General features: G+C 46.7%; 1 long non-coding RNA gene across 2 annotated transcripts in view; it reads right to left on the minus strand.

The window, feature by feature from the left end:
- LOC143351899 (uncharacterized) overlaps positions 1-18,720 on the minus strand; it is a 259,623-nt gene that overhangs the window by 210,678 nt on the left and 30,225 nt on the right. For both annotated transcript variants that reach the window (XR_013081831.1, XR_013081833.1), the window contains exon 3: positions 13,795-13,942. This is a non-coding gene — a long non-coding RNA (uncharacterized LOC143351899). The remainder of the gene's footprint in view (positions 1-13,794; positions 13,943-18,720) is intronic.

The raw sequence follows: 18,720 nt of genomic DNA on the forward strand, positions 1-18,720 counted from the left end.
GAGCCCCACCCTTAGTCTTTCTAGGGCTAATGGAACGTTTCGAATTCGGATTCGTCTCGGAATTCCGAAGGCCCCGTTGACGAAATAAGCCCGGTCCAACGAGGCCGCGCGATGCTAGTAATAATAAGGTGCAAAAGGAAAAGCACAGTCGGTGCGACGCGTAGGCGAATCGAGAGTGGAGGGCCGAAGCGCGAGCCTCGCCCTTTCCACGACCACGTCGTCTAACGCCTTTCTTTCAGCTCGGGGAACTTCCCTCGGTCGTCTGGCCGCGCGTACCCACTAACCCATAATTAGAGGCTTTCGCAAATTATATGCGCGAACATGTGTCCCCTCGGTTAAAATATCGGCTTAATAATAACAGTTGGAGAGCACGGCAATTATCAGAACCCCCGAGGAGCGAGAAGATCGAGGAATCTTCTCCGGTGTCCTTTTGTCTCCACCTCTTCCTCCTCCGCGCGGAATTCTTTTTTATATCGCGCGCCGGATGCGACCGTCGCGGAGATCATCGCGACGTGGGTGTCTGATGGCGTCTAATCGGGAACGTCGATGGAAGGCGATCCTCCGCGAGCTTCCTTCGCTCCGAACAGAGAGAACGATCGGACTAAATCTAGATAAATATTTCCAAAGGGGGAGGAGAGTTCTCGAGATCGTATCGGTCACCTAAATTCTATCTCGTCGATATCATTGACACTGACAAACGACGTTTGGCGTTATAAACGCGAAATATGAAAAAAGAGACAGGGATAGATCGATAAGCAATAAATTAAACAATTGCATCTTGCGACAACGGCTCCCGAGAGCAACATTTTCCCCAGCAAACGCAAGCAATAACCGAACGATAGAAGACGCCTGGACTCGTTGATCGTTTTGCAACGGACACGAACGGCCAGACGCGCGTCGTAGAAATCTCTTCTGGTATCGGTGGCCATGTCAGAAGAGTTCGACCGGGTAGGAAAGGCAGGCTTGACGGCATGTCTGCTGTTTTGCCAGATATAATTATACAAGCTCGTTTTTCGTGGGACGATCGTGTGGGCACACACGACGGGTTCGGTACGCTAACCCGCGGGTTCTTAAAGGGCGGCCATAACGCGCGACCGGGTACAGTGGCTTTTTATTGGCTAATTGGTAATTAAGCCAGGTTAAACAGCGGCCAGCCAACGCTTTCTTGCCCGCCTCGAGTCGTTCGGTGACTCGCTAATTTAATTTGCGGTTTCGTCGCGTTCGTTCGTCCGGGGCTCGGAAGCCTCGGGGTGGATGAGTATCGTCTCCGTCGCCGTCTCGTCCTGCCCTTCGGCCATCTTTTCGCGCGACCATCCTTCCATCGACCGTCTGGATTCCATAGTCGCGATCCTTCTTCGACTCTCCACCCCCGGAGCCTTTCCGAACCGTAACCTTTTACGAATTACAGCCTTGAGCCGGCTGAGAAACCATCCAAGCATACTCGACCCTCCCATTTCATTAAAAACGGCAATAATACATACAAATTGGGTCCCTGTTACTCTCCGAGTCTAATACAACTTCCTCGAGGATTGCATACTTAGAGATATAGAAGATCGAAAGTAGTTCATAGCACTCTAGGCACACCTAGTTTATAACCTCCTGGTCCGAATGGACTATGAACTTCATCTACCTCCTAGTTCCGCCACTATCGGCTGTCCACTGATCGTCCCACTTATCGTTATTCGAAGTAAAAAGTACCGACTTCACTCGTATAACAGTTGAAAAGAAGTTTACTCTCGGGCCCCTTTTACCGACACCCTATCAGCAACTCTAAGGGTTAAAAGTTCTCTAAGAATTTTAAGAATAGTCTCCAAAGGTAAACTATAACAATGATATCCCTGCTGGCAGGGTTAGGTGTTAGGTGTCGAAACGATAAAGCCATTTGCTTGATACATCATCGTTGATTTTATGAACAACGATGGAAGATTCGTTTCGACGATTATTTAAAACACGACCAGCGAGACGAAACGAGCGATTCTAGGAGAACACCGCGAACGAACAGCATCGCGTCTTGGCAACGTCATTCGGATCGACGAAAGTGGGTGTCGATCCTTCTTTCCAGTCAGCTGACACGCAGCGAACCGGCACGAGGCAGCTCGAGGGCACGAAAAGTGGGCCCGGTACCGATTCGTCGACAAGATTAGACAATTTGTAAACATGCAATCGTGGGTGTACCGGTACAATACCATCGTTGACCCGACTGTGAACTCCTTGGCCTCTTCTCTCGGTCCCCCCTCCCCTTTCAGGCCGCGTCAGGGACCGAGGAACTCCGCGCCTGGTAATTCGAATGCATTCACCCCGAGACCGTCCATTCACTCTTTCCCATTCATGTTGGCCTTTCCCTCGTACGCATCGGTCGCGACACGATGACGCCGTGGAATCGAGATTGTGATTGCGGTCAGCGGAAGGTGGAGAAAGAGGAGGAGGAGGAGGACGACTACGATGACTACGGCCGCGCAGGGGTCAAGTCGCAGGGGCCCCGAGCAACGCCGAGGACGTGTAGGACGCGTCACTGCGCTTTGTCCCTATCGATTCTGACGAGCGACAAGGCCCTTCGCGGCAGCCCTCAGAATAGGAACACGGTCCCTCGGACGGACGAGTTTCTTTCGTCGAGGACTCGACGCGCCACACCTACCCCGAAGGAGAGTAATCGGTCTCTCGGCGATGAATTCGATTCGCAATCCTTTGTCTCAACCTTACGATCGGTACTAATACGCGTAAACGTATTAATTAGTTTCACGGTAACGAAGAACAATGCCCAAAACTGCTGTTGGTTAAAAAATTGAAGCGTAGCGTAAATCGCTTGGTTGGGAAGTAACCGACACCGTCGTCCTCGACATCTCCGAAGGACGACGCGTCAGAGCGCGTAGGGCGGTGACTTCGGGCTTGCCTAACCTCGCGCGGACGCATCGACTCTTCTCGCGCCCACGCGCAGAAAAAGCCACGAGCAGCCCTCCTTTGTTCCCTCCTGGCTTTGTCGTTAAACAATGAAACGCGGGAGGAAGGAGAGGGACTCTAATAACGTCGTATAAGCAGGCGGCGCGAGCGTTGCAGAATCGCAACGCGGACCGCTCAGCGTTGGCAGCAAAGAGGAAGAAGTTCCTTTGTGATCGACGAAAGCATCGCCAACGCTGTTGGCTGGCTCGCGGTAAGCCCCGGGGCATCGGTAACGAGGAAGAGAGCAAGAAAAATCAACAGCATTGGACCGATCTCGATTACGAGAGACGCATCGTTGGGTCGTTGATGTTTATTAAGGTGGCACGGGAAGGCGGTAGCCGAACGATTTCAATGAAAACGCGGGGTCATCGTAGGCGAGGATTCGACGAGCCTAATGGTGTCGGAAGACCAGCGAAAGCAGAATCCCTGGTTCGAACAAAAGATCCCAGCGGAGGAGGGACAAGAGTTGTTCGCTCGACTCGAGATCGGACTCGTGACCCGGCCCTTTTCGTTCCTGGCACATTGATTCCGTGGAGTGACGGATGGTTCGGGGTCGAAGAAGGTCACAGTGGCGCCTCGCCTCGCCTCGCCTCGCCTCTCCGCGGCTCGTGCTCTCCCCCTGTGGTTCTGGGTGTTTAGTTTACGTTCATCCCGTCTCGTATACCTCCATTTTTTCCTCCGGGACGACCGAGGGCCAGTCTTTGCTTTGCGCCACGTTTCGAAGGGAAACGCAAATAATCTCGAGATCCCCGGCTCTCCCGTCGGATCTCGAGTGCTATCCTAGTAAACGTCTCGTAATATCGTGTAAACGATCATCCCGAGTCGCCCGGTTCGTTATTATTTTAATCCTCGACCCTACAATCGGAAGCGGCCGGCGTTTACATTCCGGCAGATCGTTCCGGCTCGTTAAACTTAATCAACTAATTCGTCGTCGGCGAATCGAGCCCTCCGGCCGATCGAGGATCACGAAATACCGACGCGACGTCTTTATCCGTGGCCGGCGACCTCACCCGAAATTCCGCAACGTCTTTATAATTCCCCGTAGCGACGTTTCAGCGTAGCGGCGAAACGATGCTGAAGACGGGAAGGAAGGGAGTCTGGAGAAGACGAAGCCCTGGGAAGTAGGGCGGCATGCACGAGTGCCGCTCCCGATGGAAAAATTAATAGAATCATTTTACCGAACTGCTCGTCCGTTTCCTCTCCGTCTCCGTCTCCGTCGGGTACTCCTAGTCCTTTTCTTTGCCCGGGTATTACGACTCTAAAGTCGGGGTCACGGGGAAAGTCGCGAGGGGCGGACGGGACAGGGTCGCGCGGAACGAAATGGAAAATATAGCTCCCTAACCTCTTATCCTCGACGAACAACTACACTGCCTTTCGGGATAAGAGAGAGTTTTATGCGCTTAAGCAGCCCGGCTAAGATTTGTCACGACCCGGAGCCCCGATAAGAATAAGCGCGAGACAGACACCGACGGTGAGTCGAAGCCACTGCCCTAACTTCCGGAACTTGTTACACCGTTCTGCGTTCCCTTTCGACCGTCGCGCGATCTAAGTTTCTCTGGAGCACGGACGAATCGCAGTATTCCCTCGCTTGTTGCAAGTTAGCTATCCAACTTCTTGGAATCCACGGAGCTAGCCGAATCGATCATCGACGCGAAAATAAATAGCTGTCAACGATTGCGTTTGGAAACCAGTGATTAAATCTGCCTAACAGTCTGCGATGGAAGAGGACGAGAAAGCGGCGTTGGGCGATTCGACCGTCCAGGATAGCAATTTTACGATCGGTCAAACCTCCCAGCGCCCTTTATTCGCGATGTCTGGATTTCGACGTCGCGAGACTCTCCGCGGTCGCATTTCCTGGTTTCGCGCGCGTCGGAACAGACAAATCGGCCAGGCACGTTCATGACAGCTCCTGGTCAAAAACCCACATTGATGGCGACGCGGAGATTCATAGCCGTCAAACGGACCGATAGCTCGTAGGCAGGCCATAAAACTGCGCTGAAACGAGAATGATGCGTCGTGGCTTGCAACTTCTATTTCGAGCCGCGACCCCGGAAACGAACCGAGTGGCAAAAACCCGACGTTTCTCGCCTCCCCTCCGCCCTTCTTTCTAGCTTCCTGCTTCTTTCTTTTAGTCGTTATTGCGCACCGCGCATTGTACTCCGTTAATGCAACGACATCGTTGCGCTCCTCGCGGCAGAAAAAGAACAGCTTTTACAATGCGGTTGAAACATCTGGTCGACATTGTGTTTGTTGGTAACAATCTTTGGATTTAATGGCCCGGGAGCCCAAAACCCGGAACCTGCGTTTGCCAGACACTCGGTACAACAGAAATTCAGCTATCTTTTCTTCCTAATTCTGGTACAGCTTTGTCCCTTGGTTTTTCACAATTTTTGCCTCTTTGGTTGTCATATATCCTCGTTGCTATTAACTGTATTTTACATTCTTATCTCTGGGGCAAATTCTTAATCCTAAACGGAGTTAACAGACTCTACCGACGCTTTCAAACTTGGACCATAGACGCCTTTTTTAGTCGAATTTTAGTAACTGATAATTTCTATTATCGCGATTCTTCCTTTTTCTTCCGCACCTTTTTTTTTTAATATATTGCAATGATAATATTCGTCGTATTTTCGTTCTTTTATGCATTCTAATATTTTGTACGTCCTCGAGGGATCGATCAAATTTTTCCTTCTCGTTTCCAAGAAACAAATCTCTACCCCAAACGTACGTCATCCTTGTATTTTATCGCTGTCTCGAAAGCGATCTCAGATTTGCAGAGTTCTCGAAAAATATTTCCGACAAAAACAACGATTCTTCTGGATCGATCGATCAGTCGGTCGTAATGGAACGGACAGCGTGTTCCAGCTCGGCGAATGCGATTCGAGACGTTACGCAGCGCGTCGACTACTTGCTAGACCTTTACGATCCCTTTTCGTCTTCTTTCTCGGCGATAAAGCGTCAGAGGAACGGAACAAGAGAACGACAGTTCCACATATTGGCTGGTATCTCCGACCATTTATCTCCGAATTCATTACTGCCTAGCTGATGCAACGGACCCCCTCCCTGCATCTTTTACGCATCCACAGGGTGTCCTGCGATGAACACCACAACCGACAAGGATGCGACTCTGCGTTCGAAAATAAATGGATAACAGAATAAACTTTTTAGAAAAAATTTATGTTAAAACAATAAATGTCTAATTTGTAGAAAATTTTGTGTATTCATAATTCTATATGTTTTGCCTACAAACACGATAATAAAGAGAGACCAGTTGCGCGTACGAAAGCAGCGAAGCACGCGTACCTTCGAAATCGATTTCTTCGTGAACGAAGCTCCGTACAAAGAAATTTTATTCCACGTTTTCGATTTATTTTTGCACGTAGAGGCATTTCCATTTCGGTTGTGCCGCTCATTGGGGGACACCTTGTATATACCCCACCGGAACAGGACTCCAAAGAAACGAATCCCTTCCTCCGTTCGATGGTTCCTTCCCCCTGCGTCGCGCTTTCTTTTCTTAAAGGAATTCACTTTGAGCGTGGACTGACAGGACCGCGTGTTCAGACAAATGTCCTCGAAACTCGTTTCTTTTCTTCAGGGAATCGACCGGAAAATTAACCGACGGTGACCGATTCGTTCGTTCTATTTTCGGCTCCTTAACCTTTGCCCAACCGATGCTGGATCATTTTTGACCCGTGCCTTATGCACGTTCGTACGTAACAAATTTTGAACGCAAAGCTAATCGTCGTCAAATTACTTACGATAATTGTTAGAGTAATAGAGGTTTCCAGAATGAAATTTCGGGTTTTTGTGCTCAGGATGCTTGCGACGAAATGTTAATGCGCGTTTAGAAAATTTGACCGAGCGGTTTAGCTCCTCTCGAAAGCTCGCAGGATCGTTTCGTTTAAATACTCGCAACGTCGCGAATGATTTATCATCGCGGCCGCGCTAGTTGCGCTTCGGCCGAGTCCCCTTTTCGCTCGCACGTTCTCTTACCCTAGGTTTCTTTTTCTCTCGGGGGAATCGTTCTTCTGGCTCGAGTTGAAATTGCACCGACCTTAAACCGCGCGCACGCATTTCTCGCAGTTTTCGGGGGAGGAAGAACCGTTAAAACGATTCCACCACCAGCGGTATGTCTTTAATTCGGAAATATTCGGGAGGTTGTTCGTCGTCTGAAGAAAAAATGGAGAACAAATTTTCCTGGCATAATAATTTTGCACAGTTTGGCTAATGATAATTCATAACAAAATAGTTCACGAAACGATACTTGGTCCATTGTAAAAATCCCGGGAAAAATTTAGGGAAAGAACGAAAGTATTTTGATTACACGCATAAGGGTTGAGATACTCGTTGTGAATATTATTAAATTAAAGGTGTGCTGTTCAAGTTCTGCAGTCGAGGAAAATGCAACGGGGATAAAATCGATATTTTTCACCCGAGATACAGCCCCCTAATACGAGTTTCAATTCGATGGAGCGAGTGACAGCGAATAGGGGTGACAAGAGCAAAAAATGCATTTGGAAGAAAGACGAACGCGAGTTTCTCGGTAGCAATTACCGCAAACCTCGACGCGAAATCTCCGTTTATTTCATTGTTTCCGAGAAGTTTTTTCCGGCTGACCATCGTTCCAGACCGTCCTCATCCCCTTTTCCCCGCGTTGTTCGCTGGCCGCTCGCCGGCTCACGGCTCGGGCATCGGATATACGGTACACACGGGGGTCGTTACGTTTTATGGCTAATTGTTTTATTATCTTTGACATATTTCCAGTTTACGGCTGCGGCTGGCCGGACATTCCGCTTCGCGGCTGTCTATTGTGTGCGATGAACGCCGCTTTATGTGCCAGCCAACGTGTCTCGACCCACACGCTTCACCAGTGGCCGTTTCTTTTTCGTCTGACTCGTTCGCGAAGCAACTCGAACTCCTAATGCCTTTCAAGTTGCTGCAAATGTTGTCCCCCAGGTTGCTACCAGGGTTGCGCAAACTCTCGCCCCGCACGACGAATCAAAATTTTCATATTCGTTCGCAAAGGACGAAAGACTGCTTCTCGAATTAAAATTGGAGTCTGGTATCTCAAGTATCCCTAACACAGAAACTGACAACAAGACTCGAATTCTCATTTTTGTCAAATAACTTTCGTGTAAATAAGAAATCCTCATTCTCCCCTTTCTATACGCGTAACACCATTTATGTTGAATCGCTTATCTCGAAGGGGTTCTAAAAGCACCGATCTGCCGTAAACATTTCCGACGACCCCTCGATGAATCGAACAGCAACGATTGGACCGGTTGTCCGAATTTCTTGAATCAACGGACCTAGATGCCCGAAGGACACCCCGGCAGATCCACCCCGTGTCATTTGCCATTCCTTCGGGACCGTGCCGCATTCCGAAGCTGGAAGGACATCTATCACACCCTCGACACTCGCAATTGAGCGGTGCACTGCCGATCCAGGCCTGACCAACGACTGCGAGGAACGACAGACCAAGAGGAACGTGTCGTTCAGCGACAACGGAAGAACGAAAGGGGGATGTCCTTCGCGAACACGGGAATACGGGCGCGTAGGAAATTCTTTTTGGCGTAGGTATGCCAATATATCGGCTCCCATCGACACCCTCCGGCTACCTACGGGCTACGTGACTCCTCGTAAGAATGCACCGTAGCCACCACCCCTGACCGGGGTTAAAATAAATAATGTCCATGCTCCGTCAAAATCGACTCTACGCTCGAATTCCCTCCAAGAAGCCACCCTTCTCGACTCCGTTATTTATCCGTTTGTTTCACGGGATCCCAGTCGTCTAACTTATTAAAGACCCATCGTATATTCCTGATAATCGGTTAAATTAACGAACTGTAATCCATAGACCACTGAAAATTTCAAGTGGAGGGGTTCGTCAACGGGTTGTTAACAAGCTCCACGAATTCTCGGAGGAAGAACAGAAGCGCGTTCTAACGGAATTAGAAAAAATGCTTCCCACAGTGAGGTTTTAAAATTTTTTATGCAATTTTGCACTACGTGCTCGTGCGAATAATCTTGTTCTTCGTTAGCTTCATTAAAGTCCAAATACAGGAAAAGCAAGTGTGGAATCCGATCCGAGACTACTGTTTTCCGAAGTCGCGACCAACATTCTCCGCTTAATTTCTGATCGTCTGTCTAATTAAATGTAACTTTGTTCATTTTATCAACGTTATTTTAAACATTCTATATTTTGTTTCCATTATACGTAGCAAAAGATTGCATAATTATGTATAATTAAACGAGCTTCACGCTTTCGTGTCGTATACTAATATTATTATCCCGAGTCAATAACTGTCTAATCTTGTTCGCGTAGAGAGTAAGCTCTGAATCCTCCGTGTTCCTGGAACCGTTTTGATACAAATTCCTCCATCCTTTTAACACCTTGATCGGAGACAAAGTAGTAGTACGACCCAAAGTCCTCTGAAATACTCGAGACCATTTGACGAGGCTGTCATCAAGCGTAACCGATACTTTCTTTAATTCTAGAACCCTTGGACCGAGCCACTTTTAAATGGACGCGTGACGAAATCTATGAGAAAATAGTAGGTTACAGCTTCTAAGCGGTATTCCCTCTTCCGCAAGCTATAATTTCGGCAAAAGAGATCATTTTCGAAGGGTGACCGTGGAAGGTCGACGTGGACCGCGAACCGTCGACTCCTGCCCGATATAAATCAATGTCTCTACGTGGCGCATCGCGCATATAGTATCATAATGTCGTCCAAAGGCCTCGATATATTCGCAGGAGGGTCGCGCGCCCACGGACTTGGAGGTCATTGCGACATACATCAACGCCACTGTCAACTCGAGTCTCCTTCTCGCGCGGTTAACCCTCCTGGCTTTTGTTCCGCGGTTGTCTTACGACTCTAGCAAGTAGTCAGGTGAACGTTTAGTCGGCTGCGGCGTTAGTGAATACCGTGTGTGCTTCCTGCTCAGAATTTCAGAACGTCGGGCGACCGAGAACAAAGACGCGTCTCTTCCAATGCGATATAAATCAAATTTTCCCGACTTAAATAGTAATGTATGTTAATTGTTTCGCTCGGTAACGTGACAATTTAAGCCAATACAGCGAAAAATAGTAAGCTTTTTGCCTAACGCTCTGGATAATTCCCTGTACTTTTAGACGTAGCGACTCAAGTTCGAAGGGTGGAAATTTCAGATATCTATTTAAAAATTTTTTAAATTTTCTCGTTAAGGTACGCGACGAGTAAAAGTAAAAGGCAAGCGAAAAGACGTGAGCATAATACCTTCGTGATGGGAATGAAAAGTATACCATACGCGGACTCTTTCAGTACCAGAATAATTCTTGAGCTTTAGTTGGGAATCGACTGGTCTTGCCTACGCTAAAGGCACTTTCGAACAACGAGTCGACTCGTCTTGGCCGGTTAACAGGTTAAACGAGATCGAGCGAACCAAGATATCCGCGCGTCCGACCGGCAGTATCCCGCGGATCGCATTTTGAGCAAAGCTGTTCCACGGCACTGAATGCGGAAGCGACTGTTCTAGGCAGGCGGCTCGCGGATCGAATGGGCGAAACGGGGTAGGCGGGGGTAAATAAAACGAAAAATCTGGGTAGAAAGCCGAAGGGATTCGAGATGGTCGCCGCGTGTCGTGTACCGCTGGATTGTCGGGAGGTTTCACGAGGACGACGAGGGTGGAACAAAGCGAGGGTGTGTTGAACGCAACCGATGTTCACTTATTGGTGGCGTGTCTGCCGGCATGGTGCAGTTACCCATGGACCGCAGACGCACGAGTAGATTCCGCTTCCCTCTTTCTCTCGCTGGCGTGTGCGTGTGCACGCCGTGGTGGCGCGTGGAGGAAAGTGGGTGGAGGCCGAAGGGTCGGGAAACAGGTGGCGCCAAAACCACAGCTCTGGGCTGTAGCTGTCAAATATTGCGGTTGCTTTAAAAATCGATCGTTCCCTCCCCCGTCAGCCACCCCCCGCGCCCTCTTTACCCGGCAATCTTCCGCCGAGACACGCTCCCTATCAACCCTCCGACGGAAAATCTGCCAGAAGACGCCGTGGCTCGGCAGAAACGCCGGAAAGAAATTCGAGAAAAACTCCGACGCTCGCCCCGGTGATCGCGCGGGCCCCACCATCGACGGAAAAAATTCGTGGAACACCGACACCGACATCGACCCTCTGTTACGAATTTCTCGCCGATCGCCCGACACATTTTTCTCCGTACATCGTCGAGGTAATGACTCCTTCCGTGAAAAAATAGGGTGACCTTGGGCCCGCGGTACCCTTCGGTCACTCATTAGACAATTTAAGACACGTTATATCCCAATTCGCCGGTCCATTATCTGAAACTACATCGGCTTCTCGGAACAGTGCTCCTCTTCGGGGGCCAGCTATTGAATAAGATAACGACCTGCAACCCCATCCTCGCATAATAAAGATTCGCCCGGAGCGTCTCGCGCTCCTCCTCGTGCCTTTTAACTCGTTTTCAGCCGGATGACGAAGTTCATTACGACCACGAAACGATGAATGCGCCACTCTGGCTCTCTTTTGCCGCGCGAACCATCGTTACTCTCTTACCATTCTACTTAATATCGTTGCTCGTCAGCGTTAATGCCTCGCCTCTGTTTCACGGCGATCGGTCGTTCGACCCAAACTAGCGCCTCCGCGAAATACGTAAATTCGAAAGGGGCCGATCAGTCACGTATCTCAAATACGAATTCCGTAGAACGGGGGAGACCGGCTTGAACCGCGATCGTCAAGAATCTGGCGTGTTTCGTCAACAATCTCGATCGTCGAGCGGAATTTCGCAGCAATTTGGATAATTTTTATTGAGAGACACTGGTGGCAGGTTGGCCGCGGGCCAAGACGGGCCCGGTTTAGTTGGCTCAAGGGGTTGTTGCGGTCGAAGTGGGGCCATCTCCCCGGTCCTTCCGTCTTCCTCTTCCCCCTTTTCCCCGTCGTTTCAGCCCTCCCGTCTCTTTTTCTCCGGCTGTTCGACCGCCAGACACGTAATAACACGTTACGCGGCTGCCAGGGACCGCGGGGCCCAAAAACGTCCAAACGAAAACAGCGCGCGCACCAGAGTTAAACAGCACCCTACGATGGGCTGTGCTCGAAACACAGGGACACCGACACCTAATAACCCCTAATCTACCGAGATCCCATAACTGGGCCTAACTAAATGCTATTTCATAGCTGGTACGCGCGTCGTGCGCTTCGAACCGTTTGCAGATTCCTCGAGTCTGCCTCTCGTGACATATGCAGATTTCGTTCGACCTTCTTTTTCCAAGCCTTTTCCAATCGATTTTCGACTCGTAATTGTACCAGTCATTGCTCGTCGCGCATCAAAGAACGTTTTCAACGCCGTTAATTAAACTAGCTAGCGTCGAAGTTCGACAACTTTCTTACGGATACACGGATGTACGAACACAGATAACACGGTTTCGTTAGAAACGATCGTGTTGTATCGAAAGAAAAACAATTATTTTCATCCAAATAAGCAAAAGGATATAGATATAAAAAAAGGATAACATGAAAAACTGAAATTTGATATAAAATTTTGATCCTACGTTACTTGAAAACTTGAAGAAACGTATAATGATGTATGGGTTAATTAACGACTTGGTCTACGGTGATATTTCTTCATTAAAGACGTTTATTACAATGTGACATTTCAAACGTGTCTTGTGGTCCTCACCAGACATGCTATTATATCACACTAATTCGCTATAAATATTTAGCAAGTAAAATCCTTGTCTTCCAATATACCACCTTTTTTATTGCAAGTTTCATTACATACATAAATTCTCGTCTAGATATAGCTGTGTATCAATATAATACTATACTTGAAGAACACCACGAGAGATGGTTGAAATATCGCATCGTAATAAACGGTTTTAATGAAGAAATATCACCGTAGACCAAGCTATTAATTAACGTAAACATCATTGTTCTCGAGCACGATGACCAATAACGATCTTTTCAACACCGAATAATGAAAGATGTGTTGGTCATTGAATATTTATCTTCTGGGTGTCCTCTTGTCTTTCAAATACACGTAATTTGTATTCTTTCTGTGCTTATGCTTTATTAATTTATTTTAACTCGTCTTAAACTCAGGGATACTCCAAATTTAATAGCTCGATTGACTTCATTTTTGGGGGAAAGCTCCCTTTGTAGTTTGTCTATAGCCAGAATTAAGATGTTTGGGGTCACGTACGGCTCGCGAGCCGCTCGTTTGATATGCCCGAAATAGAGCAATGGCGCGGGGCGACGTATTGTGTCGAAGGAACGTCCGCGTGCTTCGCGTCTCATCTCGAAAAGCTTCACGGAAGCACGAGATAAGAAGGTAAGATAATAACGAGCCGTAAGTAGGACAGGTGTCTGCGCGATAAAGCCCACACGACGCCTGAAAGTTATGCGCCGGCACGCACGTGGTTCCGCAAAATAAAAAGAGCCCCCCTACCAGCGGAGGACAGGAAGGGTGGGGCAAAAGAGAAACCTGCGTCCGACAAACGATGCACGATCTTTTGTCATCGAAAGGACAATCGAGAGCAACATGATAAATGTATAACATTAATCGCCCTAACGCGAAGCTGGGTCAATTCCGACCCATAATATTTCACGTCAGAATGGGACAAATACTGTTTTATATCGTTCGTCTCTTCGTTTTTTGAATTTAACCATAACGTAACTTTCCTGTTAGCAAGTTAGCGATTATAATATTTTTTACGACTTCTTTTAATAATATTTTACACTTATTTAGGTATTATGAAAAGATATAATCACTTAATATAATACACGAACAACACAGATAGCAATGCAATCTGTATATCGTACCTACGAATGCGAATAGTATAAACATAGTATAAAATTCTACTTACCACTCTGGTGCCTCCAAACGTACTTTTCGGCCCGAAAGGATATCCAATGACTTTTCATTTCGCGGTTCTGGCCAGGTTTGTCGGTGGAATCGAAGCTGCCGGAAAGATGCCACGAATCGTTGGCCGAGACGAGCGACCTGCTCCAACGCTGCAACAGAGTCGCCAAAAAATGAGGAGGTTAGAAAGAGAAGCGACGCGATAGGACAGGAAAATGTAGGAAGCGAGCGGGGGAGTCGCGCGATACAACACGCCAGAACAATATACGCTATGCAAATAAATTACGGTACGTTTTTACGAGTCGGTTTCGAATTTTTAGCCGTTCCATATAACCGCGGTAAACTATTTTTATCTTTACGGCCGGTCGCGTCCCTATTCTCAAAATGAGAGGGAGAAAAGAATATCCGGGAAGAATGAAACCCGCGAACACCCTTCGACATCCTTAATTCCCTCGTTTGGTCGTCGTTTCGCAGGGGAATTTTCGGCCGCGCATATATTTTCATACATTTTTTTACGGCCAGAGTGGACGAGAGGGCCGAAATATTTCGCGACGCTCCGAGAGAACGAACGCCTTCTCTCATCCCCCCCGAAGCTCTTGAACTTTGAATGAAGCCTCGTTAGTCGCCCGGACGAGCTTTTTACCGGTGCCCTTTCGAGAATCGCACACATGCCGGAGACCAACCGAATTCTTATCCGGATACAAATTTCGAGCGACGCGCAAAAAACAAACAACCATTTATCCGTTACTGAGTAAAAATGACAACTTTAAGCGTAGAATAAAGTGCGCTTATCGAGTCGATGAAAGTCTGAGATATCGATGAGTGTAAAATATCAAAAGGGGTTAATAAAGATCCACCTATCGTGCGTAAGTCGGTTGTTTAATAAGATCGCCGTTCGACGCGTGTCCCTCGAATTCTGGTGAATATCTTTTCCCGCGCGTTCCGCTAATTATGCAAATGTCAAAATAAGAAACCGTCCCGCGGGCTGCTCCGTTCGTCTGTTCCGGAGTTTTAATTAAAGTCGCGAGCTCTGAACGACGGAACACGCGCGTGCCTCTATAACGTTTTGCTCTAAATTCGGGGAACGATCGTCGAGGACACCGTCGATTTGCCGAATGGCCCAAGGACCAACGGCGTCGTTCCGTAAATACTTGAAGCATTTTCCATGCTCCATGGACTTCGTATTACGATGTCCGCGCGGAGGGGAATTCTTGTCGCGAGGGGGCCCACGGATATGAATTCTTATTTCACCGATGAGATAAAATATTAAGGTACTTGGATACTGGGCTCGAACGACGCCGTCGATATTCTGCAAAGTTTCGCTCCTCGATGCGTAATATCGTTATTGCTCCATTCGTCGAGCCTTCGTTAAATCGTACGCTCGACCGTATTTCGAATACGATGAAAATTTTTGCTGTAACCCTTTTTGAGAATCGTGTTCGTCACTGGTAATTGCATTAATGAGAAAATTCCTCAGGATTAAGATTCAAGTACGGTGAATATTGATAATAAAAGGGCGCAAGAAATCATCCCCATCCACGGGACAACGACGACGTTCAGGAGACCAGCATTTTCGGGGTCACGGTTCGAACGAAATTTTACGAGTGACGCGACTTCCACGGGGAGGATCGAAAGAAGGGAAATGTAGGTGGTCGAGGAAGCACGGTTTTTAATCCGAACGATACGATCTGAAGCAGAACGACTGCACGACTCGCGCGCGGCCTCTTTTAATCTCCCCATAGAGAGGTCTCGTCTTTTCTTTCTAACTCGGTCGAGCACACGGCAGCCGTGGTCCTATACGAGCCATCTTTCTGCGCCGATGCGGCGGCCTAAGCGGCGGTCCGTATTGTGCAAACACGTACAGGCAATTATTATTATTTATTACGCGTTTCAGCCCGTAACCACCGACTTTTCTTCTCCTTTTCTCTCGCAGTCCTGACTGCAGCCTGGCATTCCCTGGCGGGCGGATACCAACTGTCGCAGTACCTGTCACCGAACCTTTTGCCGGTTACGGCCGATAAAATCGACCCGGCGATAAATCACCAACCGCTCGCGAACTACACCGAACGCCTCAAATCTTCCAAAGTTTAAAGTTCTTCGGTTAAATCCATCCACCATCGAAGCTACGCGATCGAAGAGATTAACGATTGACGATCGTCTGCGCGCAACGCGTCTCGTTCGAAGTTCTTGCGTCTTTTAACCGTGCAAATCGTTTGACAGATATATTAGATCTACAAATTAATTCTTGATCCCTTTATTTCGCAAGATAATATCAACATCATTTTTTGTTCTTAAAATGGAACGTTATAAAAAGACGAATTTAAGCTCCTATTATCGAGCTCTCCTATCCTATCATGCTTCTATCATATTCAGGAATTACCTCCTTGATGTAATCCAAGATCACAGGAAAGTAGAAGTTCTTGTGCAGACGAATATTAAAGTCTTCGTTAAAAGTAAGTTTGGTAAACGCTATGTGTTAATTTATGTTAGTACGATTCTTATTTATGTATTATACATTTCGTTCATTCATTTAATTTGTTTCTATTTACGATTTGCAATCTGTGTATATTCCGATTAAATCTAGATTCCACTACTTAATATAACTTTTAATTTCTTTGTTTGTTGATTATACAATGTTGGATCGAAACGTCAAGAAGAATGTAAGTTTGTAAAAACTTAACGAATTACTGAAGTTAACCATCGTTATCTATGGATCGTTTCTACTGAAAGTTTAATCAGATCTCAAGATAAAAACATATAACTTAAATATGAAGTTTCGTTAAAATACATTAAACATTTTAGTCGTAATCGTGTTAACAAGCACACGCTCCAAGTAACTTGACTTCTGTCTGTTTCTGGCCTGTAGAATCACCCCTTAAATTGTAAGACTGCTTGAAAAGACCATATTAAAACGGTCGTTTGTATTTCTACGTACAGAACGACCCTCGTACACGCGTAACGAGCACGACACATTCTTTTTCTTCTGACATTTTCTTAGCAATTGATTCGTCAGGTGGGAGAATGGCCTTAGTTTATCCAGGAATTGTACGCGAGATACGAAAAACGATACGCACCATCCTGTAGCGCGATTCGCGGCTAATTATTTCCTCTTTCAATTAATTCGCCGCTAAAGATTTCGCGATAACCGAGGCAAAACATTGGAAACACAGCATTTAATGGGAGCAGTGAGTCGGTAAGTATGTGCGCGAGAATTAATAACCTTTTGATGGATAACACGACACCGTGTCAGTCACGTAACCGTTCAAGCTCCTGTTCTCGTGCGTTCTCGTTAATCGTTCAACCGACTGCATTCACCGGAGTGCTTTGCACGTGCGCTATGTATTACCTCGTATTTTTATGTGTAACAGCTTCGCGTTAATATGCATTTACTATTATGCAATATTAATGCCAAACGAGAAGGTCTGACAAAACAACGAGGCTTCTCTTTCGATTCCCATAAGCACCTACAAACACCAATCGATACTGGTGAAATTTTAAAAGTTACTCGATCATTTCTAAAAATTTTTGTACAAAGCACGAGGTAAAAGAAGAAATACAAGGAAGAGCAAGCAAGGCTGTGGTTTTTGCCCGTATTATGTATACGCGACAGATTTTCTTTCACTTTTCTCATCATTTCGAGCTACCTTCGACGCGTTTTCCTTTCCTCGTTTGCCACCTCGACTTCGGACTTTCCTGCTACTTCGCGACGCGAAGCATGCGCGCGTTTCTACCATCATCACCTTCCTCGACATTCGCCGCGTCGAAAGGAAAATGGTCTTCAACGATGGCGCGACCGTATCGCAGAACTATCACAACCGAAAAAGGAACGCACCAGCTAACCAAGTTTCAAATTTAAAAGCGATCGATTCGCTTTAACCCTTCGAATTTGGGCAACATTTTATTCAAATAATAGATGGCCCATAAAACCAACGTACAGTAATTTATTCGTGACGTTCATTCGATGAAACAGTTAAATTTTCGCCCGTTCAAGGAGAAATATTTCATTCTGTACTTGAAATTTATTATTTTTATTTGACAAGTAACGAATAAACAGCGATTTATCTTTTGCTCGTTGTTCGAAACATTCATCTAATCGATTCGTTAACCCCAATCGGGATATACTAATGAAATTTTATTATTATTGTATTGTTTTATTACTTTGTTGCAAAGTCGTGTTCCGAAAAACAGTGGTGTGTATCGAAAAGGGATTAAAGCGTAAAACGAGGCAAATCTTTGTCTGTAAGGTTTCGCGGTTGAAGAGCCGCAAGCCGCGTTCAAAGACAAAGGGCTGAACAAATTTCCTCGAAGAAAACTTTGGTAGAACGAAGGGAGTAAATCGCGGAGCGGATAAGGGAGAAAGACGGACGAAAACCGGGAACGAATGGTCGGACAGTCACGTCCTGGGTTAATGCTGCATGGAGGAAAGTCACTGGGTTTATTAAACCGTAGGATGGAAAGGAAGAATGGAAAGGAACCGTCGGTTAAGTTTGAAGCCGTGTGTCGAATTAATATATCCCCGACAAAAACGGAACCGTCCTTTTCGGTTCGCTCGGTTTGCAAGACGCGCCTAACTTGCGCATTAGTGGAATCAGCGTGTACCTACGGTGGGTGGCCGAATCATTAATTACACAAATTAGATAATTAGTTACGCACGCTAGAAGTACATTGTGTTCGATTCGAAGCAATTGTACAGGTTAAAATTGAGAATTTATGGATTACTGTGTATAGGTGAAACAGGTATTGTTTTGTAATTTGAAAGAAAATTAAATGTATTTGAAAAAAAAACAAAAATTAAACATTTTTAGAGGTTTGTTAACGTTAATTATCAATCTTTTTCGTCGTGATCGATCGAATAAAAATAGGAATTTGTAATGTAATTTTTCAAGTCCTATTGAAAATGTCTACTTTGTCAATTTTGAGACGTACTTTA

Source organism: Colletes latitarsis, chromosome 2 (genome assembly GCF_051014445.1).
Source record: "Colletes latitarsis isolate SP2378_abdomen chromosome 2, iyColLati1, whole genome shotgun sequence".
NCBI lineage: Eukaryota > Metazoa > Arthropoda > Insecta > Hymenoptera > Colletidae > Colletes > Colletes latitarsis.